Source organism: Papio anubis, chromosome 3 (genome assembly GCF_008728515.1).
Source record: "Papio anubis isolate 15944 chromosome 3, Panubis1.0, whole genome shotgun sequence".
In the NCBI taxonomy this organism is placed as follows: domain Eukaryota; kingdom Metazoa; phylum Chordata; class Mammalia; order Primates; family Cercopithecidae; genus Papio; species Papio anubis.
Genome location: NC_044978.1, coordinates 27,956,990 through 27,971,728, shown reverse-complemented (window position 1 = coordinate 27,971,728; position 14,739 = coordinate 27,956,990). Strand labels below are relative to the sequence as shown.

Below are 14,739 nucleotides of genomic sequence, written 5' to 3'. Positions count from 1 at the left end.
GAACAAAAAAGTATACTATCTTAAAGGAAGTATTAAAGTTGATCCAAAACTTAATGAAAGAAATAAACCAAAGAAAGGATGAAATACTTGCATTCCTGAACACAAAGAAAGTGATTTGTATTAGAAAAGTTTTAAAAAACTGAGTAGTTCTATATAGTAGGAGACTATTGAATAGAAACGTAACAAAATAAAATTCACAATACAAATATTCCAAACTTATATATTGAACATAAGTATAGTTTATATGTCAAATGTCTTGTCTTTTAGAAAAAAAAAAAAAAGTAAATGTATGGACTTTGGAAGATGGGAAACTAAAGCACTGAAAGAGCCATTAGTTAAATGCTAATGAGGCTGGGCGCAGCAGCTCAGGCCTGTAATCCCAGCACTTTGGGAGGCCAAGGCAGGTGGATCTCTTCAGGTCAGGAGTTCAAGACCAGCCTAGCCAACATGGTGAAACTCCGTCTCTACTAAAAATGGAAATACAAAAATTATCAGGGCATGGTGGTGCAGACCTAAGTAATCCAGACACTTAGGAGGCTGAGGCAGGAGAATGGCTTCAACCCAGAAGGCAGAGGTTGCAGTGAGCCGAGATCGCAGCACTGCACTCCAGCCTGGGCGACAGAGTAAGACTCCGCCTCAAAAAAAGGAAAACAAAACAAACAAAAAACCCAGTAAATATCTGGTTCTCTGCATAATTTGGATTACCAATGCATTCTGTAATTTATGTGAATAAAAACAAACTGTCGCTGGTATCATGAAGAACGCAGAAATACAAATGTGGTAAATAAGGTGGTCTAACATGTATATATACAACTTGAGTCCCGATTTAGGGAGCCTTGGAGATCCACCCATGTTTGTTATGTAGACTCTATTAGACAAGTACTGAAAGAAAACAGATGTTGAGACAAAGGAGGGGAGAAAGGGTTTGGTGTCTTAATATATCATTAAATAAAGGTACTTAAGTCTGAAAACTTCTGGAAACACTGCAGGCCTGGGTCTCTCACTGATCTAGTTAGTAGTTATGATAGTTTCGCATTGTTTTACTTTTATGCTTCTCTACCAATCAGGTTCCTAAGACAGGCAGAGAGTCCCTACCCACTTTTTGTAACTGAAAATTGAATTGGGATTTTTCTCTTGGTTGCCGATGTGTGTAAATTAACCACTGTCTCTGTACCTTCCTGCCACAAATAATGTATAAGATTGCCTCATAGGAAATAGAGCCGTCAACATAATCCTTTCTGTTTTCTACAGAGTTTCTTTTAGTTACTCTTTCCTAGTACCCCCTCTTTTGTAAAAAAATAATTAATACATTTTGGTATGAATTTTAATTAATTACAAATGTATAACTTTTATATCCATTGTTCATCAACAAATGTCCTGTCCATCAGCTAGAACATTCTACTTAATATTTCGTGAAAAACAATGATTTTCCACAGCTATTGAAAAGCACTCCAAAATACTTTGTCAAATTATTTTCAACCTATCTTTGGCAGCCAAATTTCCAACACCTACATAATTCATTCCTAGCTTCGAGGTGTTTCACTGATTTTCTTCTTGTCTGAATTTTCACAGAATTTTTATTTTGTGACTTATAATTTGGCAATGAATCATATATTATATTTCCAATTAAAATGTTAGCCTTTGCTATTCCTGTATTTCTACATTTCCCAAACATAATGCTGAAGGTACAATATTTGCTTAGTAAATACGTGTTTAAATGTCACTTATAATAGCCAAAAAAAAAAAAAAAGTCAAGAAGTGGTGTATGTTACTCAATCATTATATTAAACACTATGCAATGTCATGCAGAATCATTGAGAAACTGAATTCTAGAGTAGTACTAATCAAAATGTGGTCTGTAAACTGCTGCCAGTTGACATACAATTTGCTACCAAGCTGAGGATTGCATAGATATTGAAATTAACCATTGAGAACCTTTTATAGCAATTTGACATTGCCGTAATTTCCCTGTATGTGATCAGTAGACCTATCTAATTTAATAGTATTTAAACCAGCTTGAGTATTGTCAAATTTGCCTGGAGGATTTCATGTAGTGAAAACTATCCACTGGTTTTTACAAGAGAAAAACAGAATGAGCAAAACTCAGTGATCTTTTTTCTCCCACAGAGTTTAGGAAGCACTGATTTCATGCGTTTTTATTGTAGCTCTCTCTCTTTCTCTCTTTCAGTCTTTCTTTTAAGTATATATTTTTAATGAAGCTGTCACAATCTGAGTCTATTGCTGTAAATTTTGAAAGTGAATAATAAAATACTTGGAGAAAAAATGTTCAGTTTGTCAAATGCAAGGAATATAAATAATTATTCTGAATGAGGATTTATTCAGTTTGTCATAAATCAAGGCAAATACAACACAGTTACTTTTGTACTGAATTAGAATATTCAGGTTTGGATTCCTAGGATATATTTATAGTCATGTAGAAATATTTGTCTATATACACACATGATCAAGACTGAACTATTTGTGAATACGCTAGATATAAATTCCTTTCAATATCGCTTTGCAATATTAGAAAAAATCAATCTTACAAAAATGCATTAAATGATTTGGTAGCATTGAATAGTCTCCTCATTTGACCATTTTTTTAAAGCACTGAGGATAAAATACTTTCAGTAATTTTTAAATTGCTTATAACCAAAGCAATATATTTTTTCTAAAATGAGATATATTAAATTTATCCCATTCAATTTCCGATTTCATTTATAATATCATAAGCGGTCTTTCTCATATTAGTCAGAATATAGGTAGTCATGGTAACTTGGGGGCTGTATTTGCCTACTTTGTGCTACATGGACACACTTATGTAGCATGATTTTGCTTTAGGATATCAAGGTCCAAAGGCTACATTACAGAATTGTTTATTCTTTCTTTTAATATATTATGTCTTTCAGCAATACAATAAAAACAAAGCTTATAACACTATGCTATCATAAGCTAAGCATTGTTTTCTCTTTACAGATAGCATATTAGAGAGGTTAAAAATAACAGGTTTTGAGGCCAAAGAGACCTCAGTGTAATGTCCAAAGGTGTACTTATATTGTCTGTGCAAGTAGACCTGTTGAGGCTTGTTACCTCATTGGTAAATTGGGTATAATAATATTAGCTATCACATGGAGTTATTGTGAGAAGTACATACAATCATATTTGAAAAGGTCAAGTGATCAATAAAAGTTACCTCCTATTTTCATATAGAAAATTATCGATGTGCTACATTTGACAAAAACTGTAACAGTCTACATGTTTTTGATGCAAACGTAAAAAAAAAATTACCAAATGTTTTGGAAGGAAGTTTGCTGTGCATGTTCAAGAGATTTAGAGAGCTACTTTAAATGTGGCATGATTATTGCATATAGGGCAAGAAGAATTTTGTTCTATCTGGCGTTTGGCAGTTCCATGACTGAACAAATCACTTGATCTTTCTCATTTCTTTACCTGAAAATCGAGAGGATTAAATCAGAAGTTTGTCAATTTTTTTTTTCATGAAAAGAAAAACCAATTTATTTGAATTATTTCAACTCTGCTTAAATGTGAAATGTTATAGTGGTTTATAAAAATATTGAATTAGAAAAGAAAAGCTAGTTTAAAAAGACACAACTGTAGGGTGTTAAATTTCAAATGCTTACAGAACATAAAAACCAAATTCTAGATGCTTTGTGAATGTAGGACTAGGTGGTAGCTTTTCTGGCTTTTATAGTTATTGTAAAGGAGCTGAAATCCTAGCTAGGGGGAAGGTCCAGGTGCCATTAGACACTGAGAACAGGAGAGGCAGGCAGGCACTTAATGTCTGTTGGGAAAGGCATATATTTGAATAGTAGGGAAAGCAAATTAAATATCAAGACAAAAGGTCTAGAGTTAGATCAAAAAAATAGTAAATAGAGCTTGACAAAAAGGTGTTGGAATTGAAACAATATTAAAGCAAAAATAATAGAAAATGACTGGATGGATATTGGTAATTGCAAATTGTATGAACAATGAGGGTTTATGGATCAAACTAATTTAAACCTAGTATGGGTAAGTTGGAATTAAAGAATTAGATGTGTTTAAACTTTCCTCGATATGATGACTATTTGAATTGTATAGGAGCAGTGATATTCTTTCTTTAACTTGTGGCACACAGCACAGTTAGTGGGTTGGTTAGTGAGGGAGAAAAAAATAAAACTAAAGAAAATAATTACCACGTAACACATGAAGTTAAGTGACCACTAACTGTTGATTAATAAATTCTCATCATGAAAAAGTCAATAAAATATTTGTTTTAAGTGCCAAAAGTATACATCTTTCTGTGCAGTTTTCCTGACAATAGATATCCAGCCTTTTTATTAAACATTGAAAAGAGGGAGTTTGGGATACTTTCTTAATGCAGCTTCTAAAACATGGCTGCAGGAATTAAAATGTAATTTTTTTTGGTTTGTTTTTGTACTTCAGTCCTATCATGTAGAATTCATTTTCTCAGCCGGATTTTTCATTTAATAGGTTTTTTAAATTTCAAAATCTGCATTATATTCGTTTTATTCATATGACCAGAAAATAGAGACATGAATTCTGTTGAAATAAAAATTCTAGTTTTTAAAAGACATTTTATATGAATTCTAGTTGGATTTAATTTACTCTGATCCTCTGAATTTCTAATATTATTGTGGAATTAATTTCATTATTTCTTATTACAAATTCATAAAATAATCAAAAACAAACTTTTAAGGAAAAGTGTCATACAGTTTGAAGATGGAACATCTGATATAATACAAGTTCTCATTTCTCCCTCTTAAATGTTTCTCTCTCCTTTTAGTAATGACACACGAGTTCTGATAACACATATTGTACAATTTCTATTTTTGGGAAACTTAATTGAGGAGTGAGACAGATTTTATTAATTACTATTCTAGATATGCATATGTAGGCTTTCCCTGTGATTATCTCACTCTGTTTACTAACTAAAAAATGTTGACATGGAAGGATAAATCAGGTGGATTTTATGATTGCTGGATTATCCACATTTGATTCAGTACAGTATATCACTTAGGAATTAAACTTTTTTTTCCCTGTGGCACATAATCTCACAATACAGCTGATGCTTCGTTCTTTCAACTTTCCATATTGTCTGGTACAGAAGTGCCTTACATGGAACAAAGGCTTAATAGGGTTTGCAAAACTACAATTGACTGAAAAAATTACTCTGAAATGAAATCAATTTATCTTTAAAAACTATAAATGTTTTACAGAGATAATTATATGTGTTTAATTTTTAAGCGTTATTGTAATTCACACATAAATTTGTGCTACATAAGAATGACTAAAAGAGCTTTGCATTTGATTTCATACAGTTATGTGGTAAAGTAATATTGGACAAAGATTGTTATATATGTATACTATTGCTATGTTTTATCATTTAAAGGAAACCCATAAAAATGACTTTTTTTTTTTTTTTTTTTTGAGACGAGTCTTGCTCCTAGTAGCATGATTTCAGCTCACCGCAAGCTCTGCCTCCCGGGTTCACGCCATTCTCCTGCCTCAGCCTCCCAAGTAGCTGGGACTACAGGCGCCCGCCACCACGCCTGGCTAAATTTTTGTATTTTTAGTAGAGACGGGGTTTCACCGTGTTAGCCAGGATGGTATCAATCTCCTGACCTCGTGATCCGCCCGCCTCGGCCTCCCAAAGTGCTGGGATTATAGGCATGAACCACCGCGCCTGGCCAAAAGATTTGTTTTTTAAAAAGCATCATTTACTTAAAGACTTTGGCTCTGTACCTACCTTCATTTGAGATGAAAACATAGAAATAAAAAGCACATTATCTTTGTCCATTACATTGATAACTATACATTTATTATCATATTTATAAAATATTACTTTTTATCTGGCCTCTTTTTTTTACTGAAAATTTAAATAGGGTTCCAGGCCACATTATCCATTTTAGGAAAATTCTTCAGAGTAACAACTTGAAAACAATATTGAGAATTCACAAAACCTGACCCGGTGATTTAGTTCAGTGTAAATCCTTAGAAATATATACAGATTATATAATCAGTATGCTATTATTTAATCCTATCTTTTAATTTTTCAAGTAAGTTCAAAAGGGAGCTATCAGCTATTAGATATCTTTTGTGAAATTATATTAGCTACTGTTTAGTGAAAATCACAGATTACAGAGTTAAGTTTTGAATGTAAATGATACTAGATATATACATTTTTTTTTTTTTTTGAGACAGAGTCTCGCTCTGTCGCCCGGGCTGGAGTGCAGTGGCCGGATCTCAGCTCACTGCAAGCTCCGCCTCCCGGGTTTACGCCATTCTCCTGCCTCAGCCTCCCGAGTAGCTGGGACTACAGGCGCCCGCCGCCTCGCCCGGCTAGTTTTTTGTATTTTTTAGTAGAGACGGGGTTTCACCGTGTTCGCCAGGATGGTCTCGATCTCCTGACCTCGTGATCCGCCCGTCTCGGCCTCCCAAAGTGCTGGGATTACAGGCTTGAGCCACCGCGCCCGGCCTAGATATATACATTTTTAAACATGTAATCTTTCTCCTTTGCTCCTATCATAAGGAGTTAATTTTTTACTTTAAAATAGAGATGGGATAGAACTGATTGCTTCTTTTTCAGGGTGGAAGCAATAACACTTAGGAGAGAGCCTACAGGCCGGGCGTGGTGGCTCATGCCTGTAATCCCAGCACTTTGGGAAATAGGTGGGCAAATCACCTGAGGTCAGGACTTCAAGACCAGCCTGGTCAACATGGTGAAACCTCGTTTTTACTAAAAATACAAAAATTAGCTGGGCGTGGTGGCACGTGATTGTAATCCCAGCTACTGTAGAAGCTGAGGCAGGAGACTGGCTTGAACCGGGAGGCAGAGGTTGCAGTGAGTTAAGAACACGCCACTGAAATACAGCCTGGGCAACAGAGTGAGACTCTGTCTCAAAAAAAAAAAAAAAAAGAGAGAGAGAGAGAGACAGCCAACAAATAGATCCCATTCCCCATTCCAGCAGAAACATCTTGGTAGAGTTTTCAAGCAATACAGTTATGCTGCCAGTAGTTGCACCCTTGAAATGTGTTTTATGTTAAATTTTCTTTAAAGCTATACAAATGAGATTTATAATAGGATTACACAATATGCAGCCACATATCAATTTCATCTTCCTTTTACCCTTCTATATCTTTAAGACAGCCTAGTTTCCTGATCTTTTGAAAAATATTTAAATTAGGAGAAATTCAGTAGTATTATTTCTCTTTTTGTGCCCTCAGTGTACATCTGTCTATAAGAGCAGCCATTACACTTGAGTGTGCTTAAAATTTCTGTATCTGTTATGTTATTATTTTCTCTCCCCTGCCTATCACAATGCTTGACACAAAGCAAATTCCAAATACGGATAAACAAGTAAACAAACCTCCGTGCATGAGTGATAATTTGGAAGTCAATATTAAATGGGTCAAATTTAGATCTCATCTATAAACTACTGTAGAGGCATACTATGAAATATTTATTTTAAAATATAGCCAGAACATAACTTCTAGTATACCTTTCTGTTAACATGTATATATGCATATATATGTAATATGTGTTTACATGAAAACAGCAGCTGCTTTAATTCTGTTGTTTTCTAAAATTAAAAAATAGGTGGACAGCATAGCTCATGGTGCAACTATGTTTTTGCTTGGCAAGTTCTAGATGAAATATTGACTCTGCCATTAATTTGCCAAGCAACCCATAATATGTCCTCTAAAATGGGATCAACAACATTTTGAAAATAAATGACTAAGATAGAAAAAAATGAGTTATAATGAGCAATAAGTTGGCAGCTTACACACTAAAATATGAATGATAATTTTGAAGTTTAAGCTGTTTTCATTGTAATTCTTATTATATAGTTCTTTCTTAATTTCCATGCAGACAACATGGTATATAAAATAATTATATAGTACATGGAGAAATGTAAATGTATTTTTAAATACTGAAGAGTTAATTTTTAATATTTACCAATAGAAACATTTAGTAAAATAAAATTGAAACACAGTTTCTCATAGTATACTTTCCTTCCCTCACCACCTCCAGACTGATATTTGTGACTTTTTTAAAATATGGAAAAAAATTTTAAAGAAATGGATGTCTTCACTGTTAAATTGAAATTGTGAGAACTATTGTTGAAATATCAAAAGTAAACAGTGAGAAATGAAGCCAGTATTCAGAAACTTATAGTTAAATGAAAATTTTTAGAAATGTTGAGAAAAATAAAAGCTAAAGATTTAATCATTATATTGTAAATCTAACCCATGAGTATGCAAAATAATTATATAATTTTCAATATATTTAGGAAGAAAAAGTTATTAGAATTGTATAAGCAAAATTATTGTCTTTCATAGAAGAACACCAACAGACAATATTTAATATTGATAATTCAAGAAATACCATCGCTAACTACCTTTTTTAGTGATTAAATGTAGCAATTGATCCAGCTGGCACTAGACATAGGGAAACATGAAGGAATAATATATTGTATTTTATAATAAAATATTTTGTTTTATTTTATATTTGCCATGAAAATATATTACCTGGAAAAAATAGGTTCTTTTTTTGTGTTAAAATAAATCTTATATGAAAAGACTAAGTATTCTTTAAGACACATCTAATATGATAGATTTGTGTGATTTTGTAAATCTCAAGTAAAAGGTTTTGATGTTTAAATATATTTGTATCAATATTTTTTCTGTCAAAATCTTCAATTTTACCTTTAAGAGGTTTCTATTGAAAAATCTAAATAACCTTAAACACGTTTATTTGTAAAGTGTGTGGAATGCACTTTTACATGTGTGTAAGGGAGTCCTTATTAATCATATAAAAATGTTGTCGATGGATTGTCTGAAACACACATCATTCTGATCACATTCATCCAAATACCTTGGCTACTTGTTAGCGATAATCTCTTGAAAGGACTTCATATGCTGCTTGGCCCACTTAATAATGCTATACAACTCCATTACATTTATGAGCTTTCCACTGTTGTTCTCCCCAATTTTAGGCTTACATATTAAAGCTTAACAGAAACACAAACTGAGAATTATAAAACAGTGTGATTATTAAGGAAGCTTTATAAGACCTCTTTACATCTACGATGTCAAGCACTGATTTGTTAAATTCATTTCTTTTTAAATCTACAGAATAATCTTCTAAGGAATAGTTAGAAGTAGTTTACATTCCTCTCTTCAGGAAGCTCTTTGCAGGATATCACTGTAACCACAAAGGGACTAAGGCTCACGTTGTTATCATTCTATAACTCTATAAGTTAAGTCAGGTTTGAAAAGAGACACCCTGAGGAAAAAAAATAAATAAATAAGTGGGGAAACATTTTGATTCCCCTTCTGAAAGATGATGGTGTTGTATTCAAAAGGTTACTCACTGGCTTCATGGGGAAATGGATTGTCTGCATCATGTAAAGAGGCTGGTATTTCAAACGACTATTTTCGAGGACCAAGTTTGCAGAAGTATAACTGGACTAGAAACAGAGCAAGGGAACTGATGAACACCCTGAAGGTTGCTTTGCTTGAGATAAAGGTCAACAATAGCAGAAATGTGGACCATTGAGCTTCCCAATTTCTAATTTCAGTTTCAATTTCTTGAAACGTAAGTATTCTGGACATTACAAACAACCTGTTCCTATGCAAGAATTCTTTTCTAACAGACTGGTAACAGTAGTTTATAAAGGTAAAATAATTTTGGCTTGTGGAAACTCCAAACCTGGATAACAGACATTTTAGAGGAGACTTACATCAGACTCCCTGTGTAAAGTATAATGAGTTCAGTTCTACAGTTCAGTATAATTTAAGTTAGCATTAAAAACAGGTATAGGCTGGCTGAGATGGCTCATGGCTGTAATCCTAGAGCTTCAGAAGTTAAGTCAAGAGAATCTCTTGAGCCCAGGAATTAGAGACTAGCCTGGGCAGCTTGTGAGGCCCCATCTCTGCAAAAAATTGAAAATAATTAATCGGATTCAGTGGTATGCACTTGTAATTTCAGCTACCCACGAGGCTGAGGTAGAAGGATCCCTTGAGCCCAGGAACTCAAGACTGCAGTAAGCTATGAATGCACCACGGTCCACCAACCTCGGTGAAAGAATGAGATCTTGTTTCAACAAAACAAAACAACAACAACAACAACAAATCAGTAATAGATCTTTCAGGTTCCACAATATAAGACATATGCATAATAAGACACATGGTTTTCTTTAAACTTATTTCAGGATCCATTAAATAATAAGTAATACCATGGCATATGTGAAGAGCAGCAGTTAGATCTGTAACAAGCAAAGAAGGTGGCTGAATGAAGAAGTGTCAAAGAATAAAAGAGTAATAGATAAGGATGGAACCGTGGTAGAAAACCAGAAGAGTAACCAAGTTGGTGATCTTGGGAAAGCTTGTTTTTGAGCCTGTAATTTTAAACATATTTCCAAACTCCTTTTCAGTTTGAGTCCTGAATCCAGAAGTCTGAAATATAATTCTATTTGCTTGAAGTTCATACTCTGGGTGACATGATGAAATCATGTGTACAACTGGGATAAATATAGAAATAATCGTATCTAGTAAAGCTACATAACAAGATGGAAAAAAGATGAAAAATAACTAAAAGTCTGTTGTATATATCCTCACCAACTCACTATCAAAACCTGAAACCTAACATAATCTGACATTATACCAAAATTGAGTTTTTATTTCAGCAAGCACAACACCATTTTCTGAGAGATTTGATTCTATACTCTAAATATATCAGGTCTTATCTAAACTTTATTGATCAATGAGTTATATTGGGAAGTACACTGCTGCTGTCTCTTAATGGAGACCATGAATTTGAAAAATATTATATTCATATTTAATCCCTTTTCATGGGAAAAAATGATTCCAAAAGACTCATTTCCACCACCGGTACTCAAGAAATCTGTCTTCTAAAAGGAAACACATTAGTGCTTTTTTCAGTACTAAAAACTCATATACAGTGCATTTACACAGGAACTTATCACTACGTGATCCTGAATTAATAGATCCATGAGGTTATAGTCACTCTGAAACAATTCAATGGTAAATTACTCTATGAAACATTTTTCACAAACACATTGAAAGAAGAATATTGTTTCATGGCAATTGTAAATTAAGGAGAAGTATTAAGGTAGAGAGAGAATTAGATGTATACATTTTTAAACTTAGAGAATACATAAAACAATGAATAGCTAAGGCTTAAAGCAATGGAATTTTTGTTAAATTCATTTAACAAATGTTTCTTGGACTGTCATATGTAAGACATTGTACCGAGCATGTTGAGAATACAAACACTAACCAAACTTAATCCTTGACTACAAGGGACAGGAAGATGTGATGGTTGATTTATACGTCAGCATGGCTAGACTATGGTGCCCATTTGTTTGGTCAAATACTTGTCTAGATGTTGCTGTGAAGATGCTTGTGAGGTGATTAGCATTTATAATTAGTTGACTTTAAGTAAACAGATTACCCTCCATAATGTTTATGGGCCTCATCTAATCAGTTGAAGGACTTAAGAGCAAAGACTAAGGTTTTTTTTTGTTTGTTTTTTTGTTTTTTTGTTTTTTTTTTTTGAGATGGAGTCTCGCTCTGTCTGTGGCCCAGGCTGGAGTGCAGTGGCCGGATCTCAGCTCACTGCAAGCTCCGCCTCCCGGGTTTACGCCATTCTCCTGCTTCAGCCTCCCGTGTAGCTGGGATTACAGGCGCCCGCCATCACGCCCGGCTAGTTTTTGGTATTTTTTTTTTTTTTTAGTAGAGACGGGGTTTCACCCGGTTAGCCAGGATGGTCTCGATCTCCTGACCTCGTGATCCGCCCGTCTCGGCCTCCCAAAGTGCTGGGATTACAGGCTTGAGCCACCGCGCCCGGCCAAGACTAAGGTTTTTTTAAAAAGAAGGAATTCTACCTTAAGGCTTCAACATAGAAATCTTGCTTGAGTTTCCAGCCTGCTCTATGAATTTAAGATTCAAGACTATGACTTTAACTCCTGTGTAAGTTTCCAGACTGACAGTCAGACCAGTAGATTTTGGACTTAAGACTGCAACATCAACTCTTATCTGAATTTCCTTCTGGTTGGCAAACCCTACAAATTTTGGACTTGACATATCCCACCTGCAATTGTGTGAGCCAATTCCTTAAAATAAAACATATAGGAGATAGATAGAGAAAAAGATAGAGATAGAGATAGAAATCAAATGACAGAAATAGAGGGAAACGTAGTGGTAGAGGTAGTGGTAGCAGTAGAGATAGAGATAGAAATGGAGAGCCTATTGATTCTGTTTTTCTGGATAAATATTTTCTGATTGCATAATATTCAACAAATTTCTCATGAAATTACTTTGTAATTAGAAATATATTCTTAAGAGAATGTAGCACCAAATAGCCTCCATACTCTGAAATTGCCATCTATCTTGTTTTTAAATGTAGAAAATATTACCTTCAAGTAAAAATTATTTACTTCAACACTTATTCTCAAAACATAACATGATCAATGCACTTCTCATTCTATTAGGATATACTTGTATGTACATGACAGTATTTGTGTGTATATATATATTCCAATTATTTAAGCTTATTTTATATTAAGGAATGAAAAATGGCAGAGTAATATAAAAGGAATTTAATTTACTCTAGCCTCTTTTCATATATATATGGCATATAATAATTACATAAGAAATATATTTCTTTTATGTCATGAGTGTTTCTCCATATATTTTGTATTTAAAAATCATAAGCAGAAATAAGTTATAACAATTCCCTTTTTTATATTATTCTTGGTGCTTTACAAAATGTTGGTCACCTTAAATTTTGAGCTGTATTTTAATTTCAACATCCAATGCAGTAAAAATGTTACAAGTGGTTTCAAAACCAAAACACTATTTGATAGTTTTCTCCCTTCTTAAAAATGCAAACATGCTTTTTTTTTTACTCCTTTCATTACTCTTCCATAAGAGTACAGAAACCTTTATAAACTTTTTAATATAGTATAGGAATGCAAACTTTCTATCCTTGCATGTAGTTTTATGTAGAAGCATACATTTCTAGAATAACTTCATATTCCCTAATATTTGTCTCACACACAATATGACTGTAGATTTCCAGAGGCTGTGACTGATATAATCTGATATAGCAGATTAGTTATTAGTAACTAGTTATCCCTGCTTTGTCACTGTTGGTGTATGTTTGTGGATAAGGGTTCATTGTTTGAAGAAAATAAGTTAAAGATGTCATCATTGATATTTGGTTTCTATTTCCTCTTTAATATTTAATTTCTTATCAGAAAATTATACATAGTTTGTATATGTAATTTTTCTCTGTATCTATTATATATTATGTATATTTATTTATCTATATAGGTATACATAAATATATATGTATACATAGAGAGCTGTATACATCACACTGCTTTGTCCTACATCTCTATGTCTCTATGTATGTGTATATACATATACATATATATGTATACATAGACAAATATACATATTTAATTGGATACATAGAGAAATAATTCGTGTATGCATAGATAAATAAATATACACAATTCTACCTTGTTTTTCTTTAGTTGTTTTAGGAGGACATCTGAGTATTATAAAGCTTTAAAGAGAGAGAAATTCAAGTAAATAACGCTCACATCCTTGTTGCCCTGACATGTTACAAAACTGTCACATCAAATTTGAGCTTGTTTTTTTAACTTGAGATTCCAAGTTATTAAATTAACTCACCCAGAGCTGTCAAGAAATGTTCTGGGAAAGCAAAGCATGCTCTTTAAGACTTGAGTCACATAGTAATGAAGCAGTTACTGATACCCTGAAATAGCACACATGTGGCGCAGGAAGAACATTCTTTGTCTCTAAATTTGCAAATCAAATACCTGAAGTGATAGTTTTGTGATGAAAAGTATGAATTTCACAGCCTATCTTATTAGTATTAGTAACCGAAGTTTCAAATTCTGTGATATAGCCAAGACATATGTGTTATTAGCTGAAAAACTGCTATTCCTGTAGAAATCAGAAACACTCTCCTATAAAATTATTTTGTTCTGATCTAAATAATAATATTTATATTGAACACCAAACTACCTATATCTGCATGTTAGTCTACATTTCTTATTCAGAATGTTTTTGTAAAAATATGAGTGTGGCTTAAATTATTTCTTTTATCAGCAATAATTTGTTTTTATTCATGTGTTTATGTATTGCATACATATATGCACAAAACACAACTTATTCAAAGACTGACTTAATAACGACGTAAGATTATTAAAAAAAAAAATAGGGTCGGGTGAAGTGGCTCACGCCTCTAATCCTAGAACTTTGGGAGGCCAAGGAGTATGTATCACGAGGTCAAGAGTTCAAGATCAGCCTGGCCAACATGTTGAAACCACATCTCTACTAAAAATACAGAAATTAGCCAGGTGTGGAGGCACATGCCTGTAATCCCAGCTACTTGGGAGGCTGAGGCAGGAGAAATGCTTGAACCCAGGAGGCAGAGGTTGCAGTGAGCCAAGATCGCACCATTGCACTCCAATCTGGGTGACAGAGCAAGACTCTGTCTTAAAATAAAATAAAATAAAATAATAAAAATAAAACAAAATAAAATAAAATGTGCAATTTAAGATATTTTGTATGTATAATTAAGTTATTACTTAACCAAAATGGTAAGAATTTTACTTAATAATTTAGCCTATGGCTGAAATATTTTTAAATAAAAGGACA

At 33.3% G+C, this 14,739-nt stretch overlaps 1 protein-coding gene across 5 annotated transcripts in view; it reads right to left on the bottom strand.

Moving 5' to 3' along the window:
- The window catches only part of FSTL5 (follistatin like 5), a 795,441-nt gene that overhangs the window by 93,857 nt on the left and 686,845 nt on the right, over positions 1-14,739 (bottom strand). The window lies entirely within an intron of this gene.